At 40.1% G+C, this 24,634-nt stretch overlaps 1 long non-coding RNA gene across 1 annotated transcript in view; it reads left to right on the forward strand.

Annotated features, from left to right (window-relative positions):
- LOC138265266 (uncharacterized) overlaps positions 1-18,327 on the forward strand; it is a 228,442-nt gene extending 210,115 nt beyond the window's left edge. Inside the window, exons 3-4 of the long non-coding RNA XR_011199328.1 lie at positions 13,171-13,298; positions 17,976-18,327. This is a non-coding gene — a long non-coding RNA (uncharacterized lncRNA). The remainder of the gene's footprint in view (positions 1-13,170; positions 13,299-17,975) is intronic.
- The last annotated feature ends 6,307 nt before the right edge of the window (positions 18,328-24,634 follow it).

The raw sequence follows: 24,634 nt of genomic DNA on the forward strand, positions 1-24,634 counted from the left end.
AATTCCCAACAGCTCATTGCTATTGGATGGCCTGTAGGGCTAGGACTCGGTCAGTTGCATATGAATCTCACTTCTGAAAGGATGCTAAAGCGGGGGCGGAGACTAGTAGTGCAAGGAAAAGTGCAAAGTGCAGCAAAGAAATTTGCCATAATTGGCCTAATCATCCCTCACAGCGTTCATTTTGAAGACCGAAGCAGACATGGAAAGTGCAGGTGCGAAGGAAGCACAACATTGGCCCGAGGTGTAGCATTCATTCCTCTCGAGAGCACGAGCACATAGAAAGTGCAAAGTGCATTGGAACATTGGATTATCCCCGGGATGCCTCACGTGCTCAGTAGCAGCTGTGAAATGAGACAGTTTAAGGGAAGTCTTCTGCCCTAAGGATGGTGTTTGCAGAGCCCGGTTTCGATGCAGCCACCTGGAAGAATTGTATTTTGTAAGTTTGCGCCGATTTTGCATCAAAAACGACGCAAAGGTGGCGCTAAAAAAGTATAAATATGGGCCCTAGTGTGGTATTCTCCGGGTTCAGGCTGGTGATTACAGCCTGACGGCAGGTTTCTACTCCCAAGCCAACAAACTTTCTGCGAAGTAGACATGTTCTACGCTGTAGCAGAGAAGGGCAGATGCATAATTTGGGGCAGACTCCTTCTGTCAGCAAGGACTCTGTAAGGCTACCGGAGATGTCACTGAGTCTCTCATAGGTCCGTCACCTCTGAAAGGATTTATGGCTGGGCAACAATTAGTCACAGGGCTGAGGGTGAATCAGGCATATGTCAGAGAAGCTTTGGAAGGCTAAAAAGCTGACAAGGCTGAGACAGAGCCTGTGGCCTGTGAAGCTCGCTTTGAAAGGCTAGAATAGCTGGGGCAGAGTCAGTTGTACATCAGGGGACCCATGGCATTGTTTGCCTCCAGACTAGTGGTCTTTCAGAGCCCACGCTGGCTTGTCTGGAACTCTCCATATGTATTTCTAGGTCAGTCTGTCCCTAGTCCCAGATTAGAGGCCAGTGATGGAAAGGTCATTGTCTCCTCTGCACAGATTATGCAATGCTCTGAAGAGCTGTCAATTGCTCCTTGTGAGCTGTGAGTAGTTCACAGAGTCATGTTTTTGTATTGTTGCCTGGTACTTTTAGTTTCCGGTTCAAATTATGGCTCCATTGATTGAGTAATGCATACAAATAGAAGAGAGAGCTGGATAGACTGCAGTACTCTCACATACATAAGATAACTTGATATAACAGATTATTTCCTTTAACATCACAGTGCCTAAACAAAGCCTAGGCAACCATGAAACATGGTCTCAGAAGTGACCCTAAAAATACAGCAAAGGTCCAAAGTAACTTTTTTTTAAAACTGATTATGGGCCTGATTTAGAGTTTTGGCAGAGAGGGTACTCTGTCACAAGTGCGACGAAATACACTCTTGCCCGCCCACCTGATTTATAGGCAGGCAGCTTTCAGTCATTACCGCCCCATTATGACATTGGCGGTTTGGCATATGCCAAACCGCCAATGTCCCGCACCGTCCGCCACGGCGGTACCGACCACCAGGCTGGAGACAACGGTCTCCAGCCCGGCAGCCGTCACTAGTCCGCCGGTGGTATCAGGACCCCGCATACCGCCATGGATTTCGTGGGGTTTTCAACCACCACGAAATCCATGGCGATATGCACCATCAGGGGCAGGGAATTTGTTCCCTGGCACTGATTGTGGTCTCCCCCTCCCCTGAGTCCATCCCCAACACCCACGACCCCCTCCCCACCCCGCCCCCAATGAACCCCCCAAACATACCCGCCACACCCCACTACACGCACGCTCACACCACTCACACACATACTCACGGACATACATGCACACATACATACACGTTACATTTCCCTTACACACATTACACCCCCGCATACATACATGCACTCACACAACCCCTCTGCACACTCACATGCACACCCCCATGCACGCACACACCACACAACGCCCCCCCACACCCCTCCCCTAACGAACGATCACCTTACCTGTTCCGGTGATCCTCCGTGAGGGAACGGGATCCATGGGGGCGGGTCTGCCGCCAGCACCTTGTCACCAGAACACCGCCACGCCGAATACTGAGTCGTATTAAGGTGGGCGGTGTTCTGATGACGTGGTGGTGACGGAGGAGCAGCCTCCACTACACGCCGACCACCAGTATGGCTGCTGGTGGCTCTCCGTCCGAAAAAGGGTAGAGGGTCGCCAGAAGTCATAATATGGTTGGTGGAAGACCGACAACACTGGCAGTCTTCGGCCCAGCGAAACCTCTGCAGTGAGGTTGAAATGAGGGCCTAAGTATTGTTAAATTGCAGGGTTATGGATTACAAAAAAGGAAAAGTTGTGATCCATATAATGAGGGGTGTGTAATGCAGAGAAATACATTAGTAGAGAATATGGCAGTCATGAGACTTAAAGTAGGCTCAGAGAGAGGAGGCATGCAGCGGGTGTAAGATAAGGAGATAATTATTCAATAGAAAGGAAGGACAACAGTAGTTTTAAGTAAAAGGAGTTTTTTTCATGCAGGGTTTAGAAATATACAGAGAGGAGAGTTTAATTAGCTATACAGTCCCCTTATTGTGTTGGCTATTTGTCTTTATGTTTTCAGTACAATTTCTTATGCTGACTGTAGCAGGCCTTGTCCATTCTGTGATCTTATAGCTATGGCAGAGGTAACAGGTTTGGAGAAGGCGGGAGTAGGAATCAGGGACTTTCCTGGATAGATTACATTACTGTTCTCTTTTTTATGATTGCCATTGTTTGACGTTATCAAGAACAACAATACAATAATTAATATAAGTTATATTAACAATACATATCTAAATGAAAGTAGTAAGCGTAAAATACAATGCATGGGGAACAAAAATTGTCAAAAGTGTGAATATAAGATTGAGAGAGATAAATCCCACGCTGTACAAAGACTATATAAATAAATATGGAATATGGATGGGTGGGGATGCAGGGAGAAAAACAACATTATGTAACTGTATTGATGAATAGGAGGGCAGTCACAAAACATGTGCTTTAAATCATCAGTTGAGCATGTACAGGACCAACAAGAAGAGGTTGTATTTTGATAAAAAGATTTTAGAGTCAGAGGAGTAAATAACAGACAATGGTAGACAAAGTAGAGGGTTTGTGTAGTATTTGCAGTTTGCGTAGTGTTGTGAAGCTTAATCCATAGCTTATCCCACAAAGTAATAGGCCAACATTGCATTAAATCTTTTTGTCTGGTGCCGCACACATAATGTGACAGCCCCTTTAAGGTGGAGCGCGTAGCCTTTAAGGCTACATGCTCCACCATGATGACTGCTCGTCATCAGCTTCCTTCCCCCTACTCACCTCTGTGGAGGCTCCGTCCTCTTCTCGTCACGTCCTAACCGAGCGCTTGGCATCCTCGTATGGGGGGTTCTCCTCCGTCAGGTCGCCAGTTTCCCTGTTTCTGTGCCCGATATCAACTGGCAACCTGAAAAGACAATCAAAAGACATTATTCAAGCAGTAACCTATACATATTGGTAACATTTACGCTTTGTACTAAAAAGCAAGAAGAAATACTTATTTGATGGAATTCTGTTGAGAAGAACTGGTGAAGTCAATCATTTTATGTTGTTGTTTCTGATAGAAGAAAGAAAAAACATTTATTAATGTTTTCAGCAGCGTTTTCATTTTATCGAGGACTCATGTTAAGGTTGTTATTAGTACCAGTCTAAGACATTACATAATGCACAGTGACTTGTAGTTAGAGTAATGTCATGCTGTGTATTGCATGATTTCAGGAGATGAAGGCCAATTAGGCCTAGGCAACCTTAATTGAGCTTGTATTCACTGAAAAAGACTGATGTTTGATTATCTAGATTTGTAAAGCATATACACTTAGGTTGGTGTTAGGGAGAACTGTTATGTGTCTACCAGTACTCGAAGTTAAAGAAGTTAAACTGAGTATTCTGAGTACTAAAGGTTGTTCTTATGTTTACAGAAAAACTAAAAAAAAAAGACACCTGACATCGCTTTTTTGGAGTCTGTTTGATTTATAGGGAGATTGGGAACTACGCTGTGTCCATTTCACTCCTACGGAAAGGTACAAGCATGACACTTTTTCACAAGCCAGCTCGGTCTTTGATTTGGGTCTATCCGAAGAAAACTGTAAGATTTGTAAATAGCAGATGTAGATTATCTAATAATAGAAAAAGTGTAGTGGATATGGAAGGTGGGTAGGAGGTAATTGGCAATGTGAGAATATATTGTTTGAGGGAGGTGCATACAAGTTCATTTTGTGTCTAAAAGTGGATGGCAGAGAGAATTTAGTTTGGAGATCAGAAAAGGATAACAGTTGACCATCAGCAAGAAATTGTGATATCCAGCACACACCTTTGGCTCGCCAAGTCTTCCAATATATCAAACTATTCTTGATTAGTAGTGACTTATTATGCCAAATGGGTTGTTGTTGATAGGTAGAAACTGAGGAATATATTGATAGTAGAAGAAGTGTCAGGAGTTTACAGGAGTGGGAAATAAATGGAGATCGTGTCTGAGCAATATTTTCTGCGAAATCAATAATTTCCTTAAAATTAAAAGGGGAAATAAGAAATTTCTCTAGTTATAGCCATAAAGGAGGGTGCAAGGGAAGCTCTACGAGGAGATTTACCTTTACAAAGGAATTTAAGTAAGAGAGAATCTATTTTCTTAAAATAGTACCCAGGGATGTGAACAGGAATCGTGGCCACAATATATAATATCAAGGGAATGAGCATCAATTTAATAGAATCAACTCTGCCCCACCAGGAGAGAAAGAGTAGATACCAGCTAGCAAAATTATTGTTTAGTGTTTTGGTAATGTATTCAAAATTCAATTTTAAAGTTTCTTTTGTCGTCTGCGAAAACCATAATCCTAAGTACTTCATTTTGGAGGGGTGCTATGTGAAACTTGTGTGTTCAAACAGTTGCTTATTACATAAAACATTTAAGGGTAATACCTCACATTTATCAGTATTAAGCCAATAACCTGATAAATGGGAAAATGTGGTAACTTGTCGAAGAAAAGGAGGAAGGGAAGTTGTAGGGTTGGAGCAATACATAAGAATGTCATCAGCATAAACTGACATTTTAACTTGATGAGATCCAATTTGCAGACCTGAAATACAAGCATCTTGTCGGATTTTGATTGGAAAGGGTTTAAGTGAAATTACAGACAGAAGGGGTGATAGAGGAAAATCTTGGCATACCAACCTCAACAAAAGAAAATAGTTTGAGAGCATACCATTAACAAAAATTGCAGCTTTAGTGCCTGTATATAACAAAGAAATTAAAGCAATCATTTTGTACGGGAAGCCAATTAAATTCTAATTCTTGAAATCCCAGCCAATCCCATCAAAAGCCTTTTCTGTGTCCTAAGCAATAGCAGAAATAGAATGCTGTAATCTGGTGGTCTTGCTTAAAAAGTAGTCAAGAATGGCCAGAGGCTAATCGACCCTTAACAAAGCCGGATTGCATCTGTGCCTATGATATCAAGTAGAATAGGATCAATGCGTAGTGCCAAACGTTTTGCAAATATTTTGTAGTCAGTAGTGTCTAAAAAGATGGCGTGATAATTCTTGCTCAAGGAAAGATGTTTATTGTCTTCTAGAATTAGGCAGATCATGGCACCCTGGAAGGAGAACTGAGAGGCACCCTTAGCAAAAAATAAATTAAACACATGTAAAAGGATGGGAAGAGGACGTTTCGTAAAATGGCTATAAGATTCAGTGGAAAAGCCATCAGGCCCAGGAGCTTTCCCTCTGCATAACACAGAAGCTTCATGAGTAATTTCTGAAAGTGAGATATTCATCCCTAATGTATCAAAATCAGTGTGGTGTGAGGGAGGAGAAGCAATGGTTTGAAAGTATTTGAACAGGTCTGAAAGGTGTGCTTGCGTTTTTGGAAAATATAAATTTGTATAAAAGTTAACAAATTAATTTAGGATGTTTTTGTCCTTAAAGAGAGTAGTCCCTGTACTGCTTTGCAAGGATTCTATTTTGGTTCTATCCCTTCAGATATTTAAAGAGTTGGCCGCCACTTTCTCCATTTTAGTTTGACCCCCCCCCAATAACGAGCTTTGCTCTTCAATAGATAAGAAAAAATAGCATTTGTGGTTAGCCTGTTAAAGGTAAGTTTGGCATCAATAAGATTCTTCACCCTTTTAGAGTGATAGTAGGTATAGGCTCTTTTTTTTGTGTGAAATAATTGGTTAGATTGGGCTTCACTTTTGCAAGACAAAATTTATTATAAAACCTCTTGTATCTGCTTTAAAGGAATTCCAAATCAATGCAAAAGAAGAATCAGAAACAAAGGCTTCAAATTGGGCTGTGAATTTAGAATCCAAAAGTAGAGAATTATTAAAGCACCAGCTACCTGCATGTGGTGAAATGGGTATAAAGTCAAGTTCTGTGTATACTAGTGCATGGTCCCATATCAAAATTGATCTGATTACAGACTGCAGGGCATGTTGTGCTAAAGATTTACTAAGAAAAAGTTAGTCTATACAGGATAATGAGTGGTGGGGAGCAGAGTAAAAAGTGTATTCCCGGAGATCCACGTGACATAACCTCCAAATATCAACTAATGATTTATGCTGTATGGTGGATTTGAATTATGAGTACCTTGTAGGATGAACAAACTTGACTGTCGAATGTCTATCCAGTAAGAGATCATGAATTTGATTGTAATCACCACCAAATATAATACATTCATCATCACTTAAAAGCATTTTATCTGACATTTTAGTTTGAAAAGTATTGTCAACAGAGACTGGACCATATTTCAAAACAGTTAAAGGTTTTTTATCAACAAGGAGTTTAACAATGATCCATCGACCTTCAGAAGCCGACTCTTGGTTAACAACTGGAGCATGCCACTTGTTATGGCAAAAAATAGGTACTCCGTTTTTCTTCCACAAGGCTGCAGAAGCAAACACATTACCCACCCACCATCGTTTTAACTTGGCAGCCTCAAGTTCAGAAAGATGTGATTTCTGAAGCTACACAATATCTGTTTTTAATTTAACTAACTGGGATAACACCCTTTGCCTTTTGAGGGGGTTACCTAATCCTTTAATATTCCACGTGGTAACCCGGACTGCAATACTAAAACAGTGACATGAACAATCAATATGTCTACAGTAGCAAAATTGGGAATGAAATGAATCAAATATTGAAAGGAATAAGAATAAGAGTTTTGCTTACTAAGAAAAGGAAAGGAAAAAGTATGACAGATTGTAAGATAGGAAAGAAGAAAAGATAAAATAGAGCCATAAGAAGGAGCATCAGCGAGGAACTATTAAAACAGAAGTAAAAAAACAGTACACGTCATATGCATGATGACTGAAGCACATACCAACACAAAAATGAGAGGGGGTGGCAATAGCATAAGATGACGGCAACAGTACTCAAACGCCACAGGAGGGCAGGGCAGCCTTGATATTAATGAAGACATCAAAAACAGATGTGGGAAGGGAAGACATATACCTGTTTCATAAGAAAAAGGAAATACAGAATTCAAATATGAATAAGCAAGAGAAAAATAATCATAACAACGGACAAGAGAGAAGCTATAACTTAATAGTAGAAAGAAAACAAGCAAGGAATACAAGGTGACATTCAAGTAATCTTTGAAGTGCCCATGTCCTCTGTTCCATACTGCTGAAGAACTTTCATGAGTGTAGAACGGCTCCTCATAAGTGGTTGTTTTTTCCTTGAATGTCACTTTGTATAGACAAGGATGGATTTAAACTGAATCTAGCATTTATAGCTCTTAGCTGAAGACACATGTCTAGAAATTGTTTCTGAAGATATGCAGTGGCTTTAGCTACATCATAGGAGACAAATAGTCTATGCCTTACCCAGTAATGTTGCTTTTTGGGTTTGACAGCTGACATAACTTGCAACAGGTCAGTATATTGCAAGAGGAATAAAATGACTCCTTGTGCTTTTGTTGAAACTCTGGGACCAAGTCTGGGAGCCCTTTGTATATTGATAGGAGCAATATTAGATATAGCTGGACGTTTTGATGGAAAAGTCTGAAAGCTGACAGTCGGATTAGAGCCTTCAGTGTTTTCAGGAAGTCCATATAGGCAGTGTTTATTCCTGCAATTTCAGTTTTCAAGATCTTCAGTGTGTGTTTTTAAGAAGATCATTTCCGACCCCAAATGAGAGATACCTGATCTCGCAATCTCAAGAGATTCTGTTTTTTGTTCCCCTATTAGAACTTGTGGTTCCAAAGAAGACCATATGTCACACAGATGTTGTAATGTCTTGTTAGTTTCTTCCATGAAGGGTTTTAATGTGCGTATTTCTTCAAGAATCACATCCCTTGAAGTTGGTATGGATTTCCCTGGAAATGGGAGATCTTTTGTAGGCCTTTTATTGGACCCCACAATCATTTTACATTGCCATGATGATTTTGGATTGGTACTTGGATGAGATTCAGATCAGTGGGAAGATGGGTCATCCATCTCGTTGTAATTAGAGTCTGAATCTGATAATAAATTGTTGTTGGAAGTATCTGAGGGTTTAAGATTTCTTATCTTCCCCATTGGTTGAAAAAAGGTGGGGGAAATGCAGATCACAAGTCCTCAATTAGCATAAGAGGCCAAAAATTATGTACAACACACTAGAAGCTTTAGTAGTGTGTGAACAACCGTAAGTATGAACATTAAAACAGAGAAGTAAATAAATAACTACACTTATGCCCCTTTAGAAAAAAGGTCATTCACACTTATGCCCCTTTAGAAAAAAGGTAATTCAGTCATGAGAGGGAAAGTAGTAAACTGTAGACTCTGAATCATAAAGCATAAGCTTAGGTAAGTACATTGGAATAATCTTAGATTCTAAAACAGTGGTTCCCAACTTGTGGTCCGGGGACCCCTGTGGGGTCCACGAACCTCCTCAGGGGGTCTGCAACTTAATATAAAATTTAATAATATTAACAGATTAGGTCCCGAGCTTTCACTAATGATTCAGTGGGGGTGGCCGAGTTCCAGTAATAATAAAGCGGAGGTCCACAGAAGTCAAAAGGTTGGGAACCACTGTTCTATAATATGAGAGCATTTGGCAGTGCCAAAGAGCATTGTCAGTTCAGTTGTGTGCTCCAGAAAGCAGCCACATAAAGTAAGATGAAATTCTAAGGTTAAAGGGCTTCTTGGTGCATGAAGAAAAACTGCAGCGCGCTCACCTTTAAATTCAGGCAAAAATACAAATTGCATGAAGAAACACATGCCATCAGAGAAGAAGCAAGGTATTCTGAAGAGAAATAGCTTGTAAATATATGAGTGCGTGATTCGTTAAGGCACTGTTAAAGTGAGGAACATGCTCTCCACCTTTCAAAATAGGGGGTGCAACCTTGCATGGTGATGAAATATTCCCCGAGGTGGCCGCTAGCAGAAAGCAAGGAGCAGCAGAGTTACGAAAGGTTCACCATTTCATGAAAAGGAGACGCATTGTTGTCTCCCCCTTTGGCGAGCACTGGAGTGGTCACAAGTCCATTAAACGCTCACCGGGACCACCAGAGTTCAGCACGGTCCTACCATCTCAGTTGGTGCCAAAACCACACCTATATGATTGCCATTGTCAGTTTTCAATTATGGATATTTTGCAGGGCGCAGTGTTATGAACATCATTTTGTGACAATAGATTGGTGCTGCACATGGTATGTGACTTTTTGGGGCCTGCGGCGTGGACCATGATAGAGTCCTGCAATGACCACCAACGTGTGGCAGGTCTCGATGGTCTTTGCCATCAAGACCTTAGTATTGAGTGGTTAATTAAGCAGGCAGGAATAGCTTGTACATGTGTCCTTCAAATGCCAGCAAAGATCCATAGTTCCTTTCTTTCATTACATGTCTGTCCATTTACAGATGCAAGTTCAGCTAGTGAACAGGTATACAGTTCCCTATGGGGGCACAGATTAGGCACGCAGAGTTTGTGCCACATTTATTTTACCAATGCCAATTTGCCACCTGCAGTGCAGTCCCTACTTAAACAGCACTGCAATTGGAGGTGGTGAAATGCCTGTGGACAGGATGGGATAAGTAGCAGGAGCCCTGGGGGGGCATAACCTGTGAAAAATAAGATAAGCATCAATCATCGTGGGAACATCACTAGCATCAGTGGTGTGTCTGTATTTGCCCTGTGGTGAAATGTTCGCAAATCCAAGATTGTCAGTAAGTGTAGAGCTACTGTCTCCATCTTATGTTTAGAAGTAGAGTGGGTTGATACTGAAGTTTGTGTCTGAATAAGGAGTTCATTTTTTACGGGTGACTGTCTTCTCCTTGTGGAATTGTAGGCAAGTTGTACTTGGTGCAGCTCTTCACCTAGTTGTTCAATTGGTGGACTGTCCTCCGGGTAATAGGCTCCCAGAGCTCAATAGGTTGGCTGTAGCCTTCAGTGATAACCCCTTAGGCCAAGTGCATGGGCTGTACGCAGGGATGATAATCCCGTACAGCCCGCTACTAGCAATATCCACTCTGTGGTTATTTATGACGGCCTGTACAAAGTGGAGCTAATCTCCTCCTGTATTCCCCAATAGTAGTGAATAGTTGCTTAACTGGTGCAGTGGAGGTAAGGAGTTGGAGTTTCCAGGTCCATAAGGTCCAAACAGCAGCACCCTTATCCTTTCACCCGTTACGCGGACTCCCATCTGGATGTCCCTAAGGATTGATTTCAGGAGGCAGAGCCCCAGCTGTCAGATGACCTGGCTCCAGTTGCAGCCCTAGAACTCATAAGCTGTGTGGCCAAAACTAGGGATAATTTGAACTCAAAGCATGTGCTTGGCAAGTGCAACCTCGATATTAGGAAATAATCCTCGACATGAAAGGGCATGGAGAAAGGGGTTAGAAGTTGACTCCAATCTGTACCAAATGCTCAGAAACACATTTTAAATATCATTTTTTTCAGCCAAAATAAATTCCAAATTGTCTAATGCAGAAGCCCCACACAACACTATGTAATTCAGGCTAATGCACCCCAATCAAAAATGTGTACAACAAAATGCTGACAAGCGCAGGCGTTGGCTGGTGAAACCGCTGATTCATGTTTCAGTAATTCTTCCTTTTAGACTGCATATGCTGAGCAAACTTTGAGGAGAAAAATGTCCTCTGTTAGAAGGAAATCTGTCAACCCTGGTGGCAAGGAGGATTTCAGGGAACGCTGGGATGTCAACAGACCTTCGGACAGGCTGAAAAGCTTGTGAAGGAGCCTAGGGCCCCTGAGCCACGAAAAAGGTACAGGCTGTCATGCACTAAATGATCTAGGTTTGTACAGAATACACAACCTGCATCAGAACCTGTTGCTCAGGTTATGACTTTTTTAAACAAAACTGGCTTACAGGGTAAAACTTATATAACAGTGAACTCTCATAGGTCAGCTATCTCGGTGGGATTTGCATGTGTGGTCGGAATACCTGTGGGTGAGCACTGTCTGATGTGTAAGCTGTTGAAAGATATCAAGATACAGGTACCTCCCCAACCACAATATGATGTGTAAAGAAAGTTTCTGAAGTACTTCTATGCTACGAGGATAGCACGTTTTTATCTTTTAGGAAATGTCAGATAAGTCGATGATGTTGTTCTTCATTTCATCTAAAACTGTGTCTGACACCCAGCGGTGTAACAGGCAAAGAGTAAAATTTGTTATTCCTAGAACAGCGACACATTCTAGGTCAGTGGCTTATGTGGCATTTGAAGGAAATGAAAAAGTGTGATGTGTGAAGTTTCTCAAGGTCTAAGAGGAGTGGACGAAAGGATTTGACACCGAAAGGAGCCCTGCAATTGTTGATTAGATTGAAATGCTTACAAGGCAGTAGCATCATCTAAATGTGCAAGATGCGTCAAATGGGGGATGCAACAAGCGGTTCTGGACATTGAATTATTCATCGCTCATTCTGTTAGGGGTGTGAGGCATTCGAGGTAGGTACTCGCCTTGGAGATATATGGAACGCAGTTTGGTTCATCGATTCAGCATTTGAGTTTTACTTTCAGCCCATTAGAGGATTTTTTGAGAATTTGTAGGATTCTATTGAATGCAGAGGCAAGTATTACCCCCATTGTGCAGATAAAATGGGGGAATGATGCATATGTCAGTAAAGGAATACGAATTACACCATTAAATCAAATAATTTTTAAAATAAAATGTTTAGAACTATACTGAGGTAGGATATGGTTGACTTTCCTATTTCTGACCATCCCACAAAGGGAAATATAATGAATTATGATTATTTAATTTGGAGGTGAAGTGCATACGATGGAGTAAAGATTAGGCCAGGTGAGAAGTAGTGGCTGCAGGACTTCAAAGAAAACAGGAAGGGGAGGTACCATACAAGGATATTATGGACTTGATGGAATTGTTCCTATTGGTGGAAGTACTTTGTTGACATTTACTACTTTGCTCATGGGGCTGTAGTTTTGTTATAATATGGATACGTGTTTTCTTTGAAGCTATTTGAGTGGTAAATGAAGGAGAAGCATAATACCAGTGACTTTGAGTTTTGCGGAAGGGGCTACTCCGTCACAAACGGGATGGATATCCCATCCGCCGTATTACCATCCCATTAGATTCTATGGGAATCATCACATGACATCCGTCACATTTTTGATGGAGTAACCCCATCCACCAAACTCTAAATCAGACCCATTGTTTTTGAATAGAGTCCAGACTTTCTTATACGTTGTTCTGAAAATCTTCATTTTAAAGGATAATTTCAACTATGTTGGTTGAAACTTCATATCTTTCTGAGGCAGTTTAGGAAGGAAGTGCATGAACTAATGCCCCTCACTAATCCACATGATGTTTTCTCCACAGCCGCAAATAATTGTGTAATCAGAAAGTTGTGTGGATGCTAATTATAAAGAATGCTCACCAGAGAGGTGTTTGTGAAATAGCAACATGGTTATGAAAGACTTTGCAGTATGTGGAAAGTCATGGCACCCTCGCCCTTTTGAAAATTTCTGCTGGATATATATTTTTAGGTCTGGCTTTAGCTGTCTCACCAGACTAAGGTCTTTCCAAAAAAAAAAAAATAGATCATATATGTACACAAAGAGGCCTTTGTTTATATGATTCATTCATTGGTTCCATTGGTCTGTTGATCTGTTCAATTGCCATTCACATTTTCTGTCCACTACAGTTCTCCTCCCTGGATAACGCGTCAATCTACTTCACCGATTGTCTCTGTTCACCTTGAGTGACTGTATAAAGCCCCTGCACACTGCTCACATCTGGCGAAAAATATTTCTTGAGCAAATCTGGTTCAAGGTGTGTTTCATATTTTTTTTCTCTTTTTATATTAGTTTTAAATACCAGCTATGTTTTACCTGCACTGTGGGTGCCCTGTTAGATGGTAATTTATTTTCTGTTTCCTTTTTCAAGATTTTTTAACAGGCATGATATTGTAACATTGAAGCTGCCTGCAATTTGAGTAGTTAATTCGGAGGTGAATTATTTTTATCTTGTTCGCAAGCAGTGATAGCATCAAAAAAACGAATGGCACAACTTAAATGCTTCATAAGTAGTCAAAGGACCACATTCTTTTTTTTTTTTTAATTATTGCCAGCGTATGGCAGCAACTTTTAGGCAGGTGCTTTTTTTATTTTGTGGCATATGCTTGCATAGACATAACCACTGCAACACCATGGGGAGGCAAGACCTACTGACTTTGCTTATGTTTGTTTGATATTGGAGTTGATGTCATGCATACATTGGAGGGTTTTGCCTATTTATATTAATTCCCCAATCAGTGTGTATTTAAAGTATACCATTATTCATTATTCATGGTAATTACTGACATCCCACCTACTCCCACAAATCCAAAAATAAACGTTGCCACGCACACTTTTGCCATAAATCATGTCATTTTAGATTTTATCAGTGAACATGTCATGAGTGAAGTAGTAGGGTATAAGCAGTGCATGGTGAGTTCATAATTTATAGTTAGTTCAGTTAACTATAACTGGTGAATTTCAGGGTTTTTGTTAGTTTAAAATGTTATGTTGTGACATTTTCACTGAACTATAAAGTTTTCAGTGAATTCCAATGTTTTTTTACTACAAATATCTACAACTGTCACTTTAACTTTTGGTTCTTTCAGTGAATTTCTAGGGTTTTTTCATGTAAAATCATCACAATACATAAAAGGTAGGCCTATTGGCTTTGTCAAAGCGACACGACAAGTCAGGAAGTCACTGCAATATGTGTCAATGAACTTTTAAATAAAGCTTTTGTAGTAAAAGCAACATTAAACTGTTGGAGTGTTTCTTTTACCCTCCTCAAATCACATAAAGTAGCCATTAACACCAACCACAAAGGTGGCCCTGTATTCCCAAGCTGAAGAGCAAACGTTCCAGCTCTGGCAATGCTTACAAATATTGTCACCTTTCCTGTGGTCATGTTATGTAGACCCGGGAAGCATAGGGTTTATTTTTGAAAATTATTTCTGGGAGCTGCTGCACTCTCTGCAGCCACCGCACCCCCAAACCACTTTAATAATTTGATTGGGGCACCACCATAAACAGCAATATATGTTAATTATCCCATGAAGTGCATTATAATGTGCTTCTTAACAGGAGCACGGAATAATAACTGAGCAGCTCCTAGCAGCTGCAAACGATTCATGTAGGCCAAAGCTGAATTTCATCTAGCTTCAGAATTGATTGGGAAGTCAATTGCAAGTCAGATTAAAAGATTGGAAAATATTTTTAATTTGGCTGGCATTGGTGCTACATGGAAGAGTTGATGGCTCCAGACCAGAGCATTAATTAACTCCAGCGGTGAGACCAGGGCCACGGCAAAAACAGGATGCGGAGGCCAAGGGTGCTGTGCTCGAGACAAGGCTGCTTTGAAATCATAACCAGCAGTAGTGTCTAGGCATCCAGGCATACACAGAGCCTTGATCTTCAGTAGTGCCCAATATCGCATGGAAGGGTGATGAGAATACCTGACTACACAAGGCTTTGAAGGGACAACAACATTGGTTAGCAAATGGTGCTGGAAAAGAGGAAGGGAGAAATAGATATGAAACATTCTCCACAAGGTACTCACATGAAATGCCACCTGTGCAACAGGAAGATGGGAAGGAAACACAACTGATTTGGGGCCGGGGGGTGATTCCCATAGGAATTGAGCTGCATGATGACAATACAAAGGAGTTGACTTAAAGAGCTCTTGAGGAAGGGAGCAAACCTCTGCATATCTAGCACTCATCTACTTGTATAATACCAGAGTGGTAAATTGCCATGTAAGAGTGAACTTGTAGGTGGAAGAGAGGAGGGTGGTGACTCCTGGTCCCAAACAGAGATCAGCATGGCATCAGAACAGGTGGCCCTTGAGACAAAATAAACTGGTGATTATTGCATATGAGCAGGCATTATGTCTGTGGCATGGCATCTACTTAGAAGAGGAAGGAGCAAATCATTGAAACAATGCCGCAGGAAAAACAGCCAAGAAACTCAGAGGTTCAAGAAATGGATGAATGGGGCTTTGGAGTCAGCAAGAAACAGAGGTTCATGCCAATGGACTTACCAGATGGCCAAGTCACACACAGCTTCAAACACCTTTTCGAAAGCCTGAGGGCTGACATAGTGTCAGTCAAAACAGACATGAAGAAAGGACACAAAAGATATTGGAAAAGATGTGATAGACCTAGGTGGCAGAATCAACTCACTGGAGGAGAATGGATGAATCAGTTCTAGGCATGGAACAATACAGACTGAATATAATGGCACTAGAAGAACAGTGCATTGTCCTCTAGAAGTATCAGTAGGACTTGAAAACTGCTCAAGAATGAACAAGGTGAGAATCAAGGGAGAACCAAAGGAACCGCAAGGCAAGGACATTAAGGCTTCCGCAAAGCTAAAATGGAATAACCATGGGACTCGAGGTTTAGGCTGGATAGAGTTTACAGGGTGGGTACTAACAACAAATTCAGCTGCTTGCCTCCCAAAATATTGGCGAGGTTCCATTATTTTGAGGAAAAAAAAGAACATTCGATGTCCAAAATAGCTAGACGGGGTGAAATCTTATATTATCAATCAATCAGGATTTATAAAGCGCAGCTAATCACCTAATAGTGATTAGCCCAATATTATGCATTGTGACTTCAAATCTTTCAGAACTTTTCCATTATAACATTACAAAAAATTAAGATGTTCAAACAAGAAATAGATTTATTAAGGATCAACAGCATGCTATATCTCTGAGGGTCCACATTCAGAGTTGTGTGTGCATGGAAAGATACCCAAAACAGTACTAAACTGCCCAGGGTGCCATATTAAATCCTAGGCATTGCAGAAGGAAAAAGAAGAACAGATGTGGATAGACAGGAGTCGACTGTGCCTGGGGTTCACACTGAATGGTAGAGAATCAGAACCAAAAAAGGAGATCAGGCCCAATATCCACTGGACAGACAACAGACAACAGAGACTCTGGAGATGCTCAGCCAGACCAAACACCTGAGCGGTAACCGGGAAGATGAAAGACAGTTCTGATTTTGCAAAGTGATGAGGTTTAATGTAGCATACCAACATGCAGCGCTGCAGCCAATAAGGAGTAACAATTAACATAGATACTATACATATTTCATGTTGTGTCTGAAAGTGGGTGGTGGACGGCTGGGAGTGGGGAGAACACCAGGCAGATACGCCAATTAAATGGTTGAAGGACTGGAAGTTGGTGAATGATGCTCACCCCACCCCCAAGACATTATTTGTTCTCAAATAAAAGGGGGGGGAGGGAATTTCCAAGGAATGGCACACAAGGAGAGCAAAATTAACTGGTCCATATGCTGTTCTTACGGCTGCACCAGTTAGGGACCGCTGAGTTTTGGAGGGGGTCACATTTAGGGCAGAAGGGGTTCAGTTATTGACACAGAGGGTGGACTTCAGTTAAATCGAAGAAAGAATGGTGATGTTATGTTTGTGTTTTTGTGTTTATGTATCACCCAATCCATTTCATACATTTTACATATTTAATTTATTTGAATGCATAATTCTCATTTATGAGCAGGTACTGCATTTTGTATTGTTTGAACACGTATAATAGTGCTTTATAATAGTGTGGGAGCACAACTCCAATATTTTGTCACACATCAGTGTTTTAAAACACCCCAAAAATGTACCTTAGGATTTCCGCTCTGGCACCATTTATCTAATTATAAGAGTTTCCCCTTTTCTCAGCTTTAGGGTTCAAAAACATCACTGATAGACGAATAATAACTAGGACCACTCAATAACTGTGTTCCAGTCAAAAGGAAAGTTTTAAAGGATTTATTACAGAATCTCAAAATCAGGCAGTACAGAATAATTTGTTAAGTGAAACGAAGATATGCATTTCAGTGTACATGATCAGAATTCAGAATAAAACCCAAACCCAATATTAGAGCAAAATCAATACTACATGTTAAAAATCTTTACAATGAATAGAAAAGTATTAACTAAATTATAATTCCCAGAATCACAAAGAAACTGACAGCATCTCTTAAAGAAAAGAAACAGGGATTTTTATACACATTTCCACACAGTTAGTAGGAAGAAATTACCAACTTGTAGCATGTAATGATATGTGAGTTTTGACCACTGACTCCATGTTGCACTTAGCCTAGCAGCACACCATCACATTAGTGACCACCAGCTTCATTTTGCCTATTGACTTTATTTTAGCATTAGCCACTGCCACCTTAAAAGCTGCAAGTAGCTTTCCACATTGTACAATGTGCAAAGGCTTTTATTTTTTGTGTTCTTTCCCACCTAGGGCTTAGGCTGATAAGAATGTACTCAGATGGCAGGGATTGGTCTTGTTTTGAATTGGCACCTTGGGATTGTGGCCAAGTCCTGATGTGTTCTTTTCAAAGCTGGCCTAAAGCAATCAGCATTTTTTGAATAAATACACTTCTGCAGTGAGAGGGAGGTTCTAAAATTTTCCTCTGTTGTTTGTTCAAAGAGGCCGAGACCAGATGGACAGGGGACAGAGAGTGTTTGCAGATCTCCGGCATATCCAGGATGCTGGAGTGTGTCATCGTTCCCGTGAGGATAATTGATCTCTCTCTCTCTCTCCTCGATTGATTCTAGGATCTGGTGATCTGATGCTGAATAGGAGGGAGATGAAGCAGTTATGCCCTTGCCTCATGGTGATGCATATTTTTTAATTCATTATTTGCTTTGCATCATAATATAGATACATATATTTGCTGTGTATATTGCAGTAGAGAATCATTTGTTCATGTTTTCATTTCATTGCTGTGACCATTTTCAAATGTGTGCTTTCATTATGCTAATCTCCTTTTAGGAACCTTGCGTAGTGAAATAATAAATGTTTTCTTTAGACTAAGAAGCGCATTCCAGAGATTTTTGTCAGTCTATGAGTGTTTCAGTTCAGTCGTTAGTGAAGCAAAACATGGCGGTATGAGCACATATTGAAGAAATCATTGGTTTACATGTCATAGAAAGGTTTCTTTAACACAATCCTGATTCTCAAAGTCTCCAGCACTTCTACACAGTTACCAACCAGAGATGCATAACCCATTACATCTGAACTATTGACCATATACAATATGTTGCTACCAAGAACACTAGGAAGTATCTACCGAAGGAGCCTTGACAGTTTGAAACTGTTGCAACAGTTGGCACACCAAGAAACAGACTTCATTCATAATACATACACTTGAGTTAAAATAACCAATTACCTCACAGTATCTTGTGCTTTGCAGAGTCTACAAAAACCAAAGTGAAGGTAATCACATATAGAATATTGGTTGGGATGGGGAATGAGCAGGACAAGATTTTTAAGGTTATATTTCATCATAAAACCATAAGTATTCAAAAATATTTTGTCTCTCAAAATAGCTTATTTAAAAAAGACTTTTACGATAGCAATCATTTTTCAAATATATGCATTCATATGATTTATGTTACAGAATTACCAGACTAATAGGTTCATTCTTGCATTTGACATAATTTATTGTGAGGCCTGTCCATTGCAAAATTATCAGAAAAGTGTATTTAAACTTGATACAACTTCCTGGGAGACAAGCTTGCACAAACTGAGATGTAAACATGCTAGGCGAATGCTTCTCGAAGCCGCCCTGGCGTTATCATCTTGCTGGGGACACCACCATGAAATGCAGAGAATGGAATTATCTTCTCAAATTACAGAACAACAGGCCAGTTGTTTGGCTAAGTTATGCAGGTTAAAGGCTGCCTCAAGAAACTCTGGCACTAAGACAGCTTTGCTAGTGGATAGAAGGGAGGAGTTGCTGTACAAAAATTGGTTGCATCGTTCAATGCAATGAACTTCTGAAACCCTAAATCAGCGCTGCAATTCTTTTTAATATGTTTCTTAGAACTTTCTTTTATTACCATTATATGGTTTGTTTCATAGTTTCATCAATACACATCTGCACTAGATTAGAATGTTAATTTTGACCCCAGTTAAAGAATACAGACAAGCAGAAGCACTATAGGGGCATCCAAATGCTCCCAATTTGGCTTATAATGTTGAAATAGAATTTGAGGGCAATATATTGTAGAGAAATGAAAGTTGTATTCTGGTCATATTTGTTGGATGCCTACGACATCATGCTTGCAGAGAATGAGGGCCTACATCAGAAGGAACACTCTCCGAGGAGAGGAAGTAAGAATATAAGCATTTTCCTCAATAGTACCTAAATATTTCAGAACAATATGCATGTGAGTGTGTTTTAAAGCAGGCTCACAGGTGGTGTATAGAACCCAAGCAGGATTGAAAAAGATTTAGTGCCACGTGATTCCATTGTGGCTTGAGCCATAAATTCAAGCTCAGTATCTATTACAGCCAAAAGAGAAGCATGGAATAAAAGCATACCAGATCCATTTCAGTACGGAGTTGTAATAGCGCCTTGTCGATTCCCCTTTGCCTGGCGATAGGCCAGAAAATGTAATATATAGATATATAAGTATATATATAGATAGATAGATAGATAGATAGATAGATAGATAGATAGATAGATAGATAGATAGATAGATAGATAGATAGATAGATAGATCTATATCTATATATAAGATTGCCCCAACGGAATAAGATTAGCCCTAGGCTCTTTGTTGCAAAAGTAAGGCAATACATTGCCATTAAGAAATTGGTGATCTAGTCGCATTAAGAACTCCACATTTTTATGACTCTGTGGGTGCAAGATGATTCTTTTTACAACTAGTAAGACATTATAATCTCTGTTTTCTGGATATACTGACAATCTTTAATGGCTGATCCATTGATTTTATTCATCATAGGATGCTAGCATTCGTTGGTGATTTTGACCTAGGGCACCAAAACTTCAACAATGCATCCTGTTGACTGCCATTAATTGTAGAATGAAAAAAACTGAACTTTAATTAAACGTTTTGCTGTACTTACTTGATTTTACCGAACAGTCAATGGTACATATATATTCTTTCCAGTTTTTATATCAAAAGCACACCCATAATTACTTCTGTCACCGTTCACATGTCCTGTACCACATTTTGAAGCACCTACTGTTTCCTGTTATTATCTGCCCACTGTTTCTCAAAGTTAAAGTAATACATTTGTATGAATATAACCAAATATGTTTGTTCTGTTGTATTGTGTATTGCTAAGAGAGCATAGGCTAATATCACTATAATTTCAGTTTATATTACAAACCCACGTTCCCAGGAATAGAGGGTTGTCCCTTACCTGTTTTAGTTCAGTTTGCACCCTCCAGGCATATTGAAAAAGCTGAGAGCCCTTACAGTTTTTTTAAACTCTGGGAGAGCTTACTTGCCATAATATGAGGAAGAGCTTCAACCCTTGTAAAAATTAGCTACACCCACATTTTCTGAAAACATGTGGATGGAAATCCATACAGCTATCTTACATGGACATTAAGCAGAAATGTTAGAGATGAAATACTTAAAGGTGTGGAACAGCAAGTCAGACCTAGCAATTAGAATTGCTTTTAGCATTTAAGGCTATACATATATGTTTTAAAATGAAGGACAGATGACCTTCATAGTTAATTAATCACACTTCTACTCGATTGCAGAGGAATAATTTACTCCTAAAGAGTAAATTCTCACTGCAGTTCGGGTGGCCAATTTTAAGGAGCATCTTCTCTCTTAGAGGAATAAAATAGCCATAGTTTCCCATAAATCCTCTCTTGAGGTGGATATTAAAGCTAGTTTCCCCAATGCTTGAGCTGTACATCTTCACTGGGTACAGGTGGCTGCAATGGAAAAAGTGACTGACAAACAATTTGAGTATGATCCGAAACTTAGAATTCAAAAAATTCTACAGCATACACAAACCTGTTCACAAACTCCAAAAATTGTACCCATACAGGAGGATAACAGTATGTTCTACACAAATTGCTCGGCACTGCCCGTAATAGGCACTAAGCAAAACTATTGTGTCTTGCACTGCAGGGAAGGGAATTTTTGAAAACCCAACTTCAATGGTGTGATTACATATACCAAAGTGTAGGTGATTCCACTGCATAGGTAGCAAAATGCATGCCCTTTTACCTGCTATTAAGAAGGCCAATTCATCGGTTCCCACACTTACTGTGTCAGACTCACCATTCAGTGTACAGACTTACAAAGTGGACTTGCCAAATTGGCACCTAAATGGATTCAGAGATTCAAAAGAAATATTGATAAAAGCAAGACAGGTTTGAGGAAAGACAGCTGAATTTACAGAACAATTTTCCTTTGGTCTAGGTACAACAGACCATGGCCCATAAAAGTGAAGTAATTCACACTAAAGGCAGCCGTAGAGCTGATTTAGCTGCAAAGAAAGCAGTACAAACCTTAAAAGTAGCTGCTGTCACCCAATCTCAGACGAAGATCGATGTGGACACTATGGCTGCAATGCAGGCAAAATTGAAAGGTGAAAAGCCTCATGACTGTTTCCCTTCCAAATATGCTTACAGCTTCACCAAAGACAATATTCCTGTGGTTTTTACACCTGATATAGGAGATAGACACTTACCTAACAACGGAGCTAGATTACATTTAATTAGCAGCATCAAGAGATAGCTTCAGCACATGCTGATAGCAATGTTACTGGGTCAATGGGACAGCAATAATACTGGTGGCCTTATTTACATACAAATGCAAAAATGTACAACAACATACCATTTGTCAGCAAGTAAACCATTCAGTAAGTTAGACCAGAACCTACTCCCCTCATGATATCCAATAAACCATTTTGTGTCAAGTCCTCGATTATTACCGAAATTATATTATTGTAAGTACATATTGGTTGCAGTCGATTCCTGCAAAAGATTCCTTTGGGTATGGCCACAAAAGACTTGCACTGTTTTGGAGTCATAGAAAACTTGCAGTGCTTAGTAGTAATGGGAGCAGTTCATACATTTAAGACAATGGTCCTGCATTTGCGGCGAAGGTGTTTTTAGATGCTATGTCTGCTCTAGTAGTACAACTACTGTACTCACACCACATATGCAAATAGTATGCTTAAGTAAGCTTTTACTGTGAAGGTATTGTAGTCCAGATTGTCATGGATTCGCAAACCCGTATAGGACACAGAGTGCACTAAATAACTTGCCTAGGGGAATATTAGTTGGCCAACCCCCAAACTAGGTCACTTTTGACAACCCAATGAATGTTTCTCACCTTAATCTCCCTCAAAGGATAGCAGAGTCAAAAACAAATTCATCTGACCCTTTTTCATGATTTTGATTTGTGGCAGAATATTCAAGAAATGAGAGAGACTCTTTCCGAAAAAGACTCCCCTATTACTGAACATAAAGCTGCTGACGGTTGGCTCCCCAAAGTAGGAGTGTTAGTTCACAAATGAATCCCTGATAAGCAAGTCTTCAGACCATCTTACAGACCACTTGTTCCAGTTCTTGTGGCAGAAGGCACACACACTGTAATCCTGCAAAGATAAGCAGGTGTCGATCAAGCACATCAAGAAAAATGATATGGCTGACTCTGTTCAGCAGGACCCTGTATAGACCAATGTGGATCCTGATTAGTTCACAGCATCCTCTTCCTATTTCAGACTTATCCCAAGAAGAGCACAGTTCTTTTGAAATCATTGTCCCCATTCTGAGGACTGATGAATCTGGGGTGTCTCCAGCTTTACAGCCACCATGAAGTATATCAAGTTGAGATCCACACATCATGCATCATCTTCATCAACTGAACCTGCTGCAGCAACAATCAATGATTGTCACTTCTGCAATTACAATTTTATGTGCACCACTGATGGAATCTACATGAACTGAAATGACAACGTTGCAGGAAATTGCACCGTGTAGAAATGAGTACAATCCAGATACTAGAGATGTTTTTCCTCTCATCTTTCAGGGAGACATAAGAAAAAGCCATTTATGTGATTAGTCATTGCTGCAGATAATTTCTTACCTGTTGAAGTTGCAACAGATACTTCCCCCCACAATGGTTCTACAATTAGATCTTTGGTGAGATGATATCATTGTTTTTGTGACTTAAATGTTAATTATAATTCTGTTGATGAAGCATGGGCTCTGTCTCCTAAAGGTTCAACACTGTCTCCTGTGGTTCAGGAACAGCAGCCATACTCTTCTTTTCAAAGAGCTAAAAGAGATTACCATGCTGTTAATGTCACTACATACCCTTTCCTGGATTATTTCTCAGAAAGGGGTTCATTATCAAATTTTAGGCTCTACAGAAATTATTAAAATCTCTTATGATTAAGCATCTAATAGGATGACATTGTTACTTCAGGTCCTTATGCTTATTCATGGAATATTAATGGAGTTAAACAACTCATGACTGATTTGAGTCCATATGCTTCACCGAACAATGAAGAGCAAGACCAGAGAATTATCAGTGGTGGTTTTGTTTCCATTATTATGGTACCCACTTCTTTGTAATTCGACCAGTATTCATGCACCCCTATGAAACCTCGCCTTGTTTGTAAACTTATTGCAACACGTTTCATTAATTCTTTCTTATAAGACACTTTAAAGAAATGGAGGCTATGTAATTCAAACAAAAGAATCCTATAGTGGGTTAGCCCAGGCCTTGTGTATGTTAGTCTTCAAAAATAACAAAAAAATGGTATGGTGTTACATTTTATCCTCCCAGATGAAGGTTTTTGAAAACACTTCACAGCCAAAATCGGACATGATAAATACACACATTGATAAATTAAACCAGCTTATTGCAGTTCTAACTCAAAAAGTGGTGCAATTAACCCCTGCGGCTGGGATGTTTGCTCTTCAAACAGCCCGTTGGGCAAATGACTTTCAACGTATTTTACAAACTCACTTTCCCATACATGTTTCTCATCCCAAATACAACATGTAGCACCAATGCTTTTAAAACCATCAGATCTGGCTTGTTCACCGGCTTTAAACTATTTCTGAAATTCATCCCTTCCTTTTATGGTTCTTTATTTTCAGACCTGTTTGGTGGAATATTAACTACCTTTCCATAGTAAGGTGTGCAGTTCTTATGAATAAAAGTTGACATGAATGGTAATACACCAATGGCACAAAGCTATTGCACTCTAGCATGTCGGAGAATGGCTTGCTAATCCAAGTGCACAGTGGACTCTTTGATCCTGAATACTACAACCTCCTCAAGTGAGTCCGGTGT

The sequence above is a fragment of the Pleurodeles waltl genome, chromosome 11 (genome assembly GCF_031143425.1).
Source record: "Pleurodeles waltl isolate 20211129_DDA chromosome 11, aPleWal1.hap1.20221129, whole genome shotgun sequence".
Taxonomy (NCBI): domain Eukaryota; kingdom Metazoa; phylum Chordata; class Amphibia; order Caudata; family Salamandridae; genus Pleurodeles; species Pleurodeles waltl.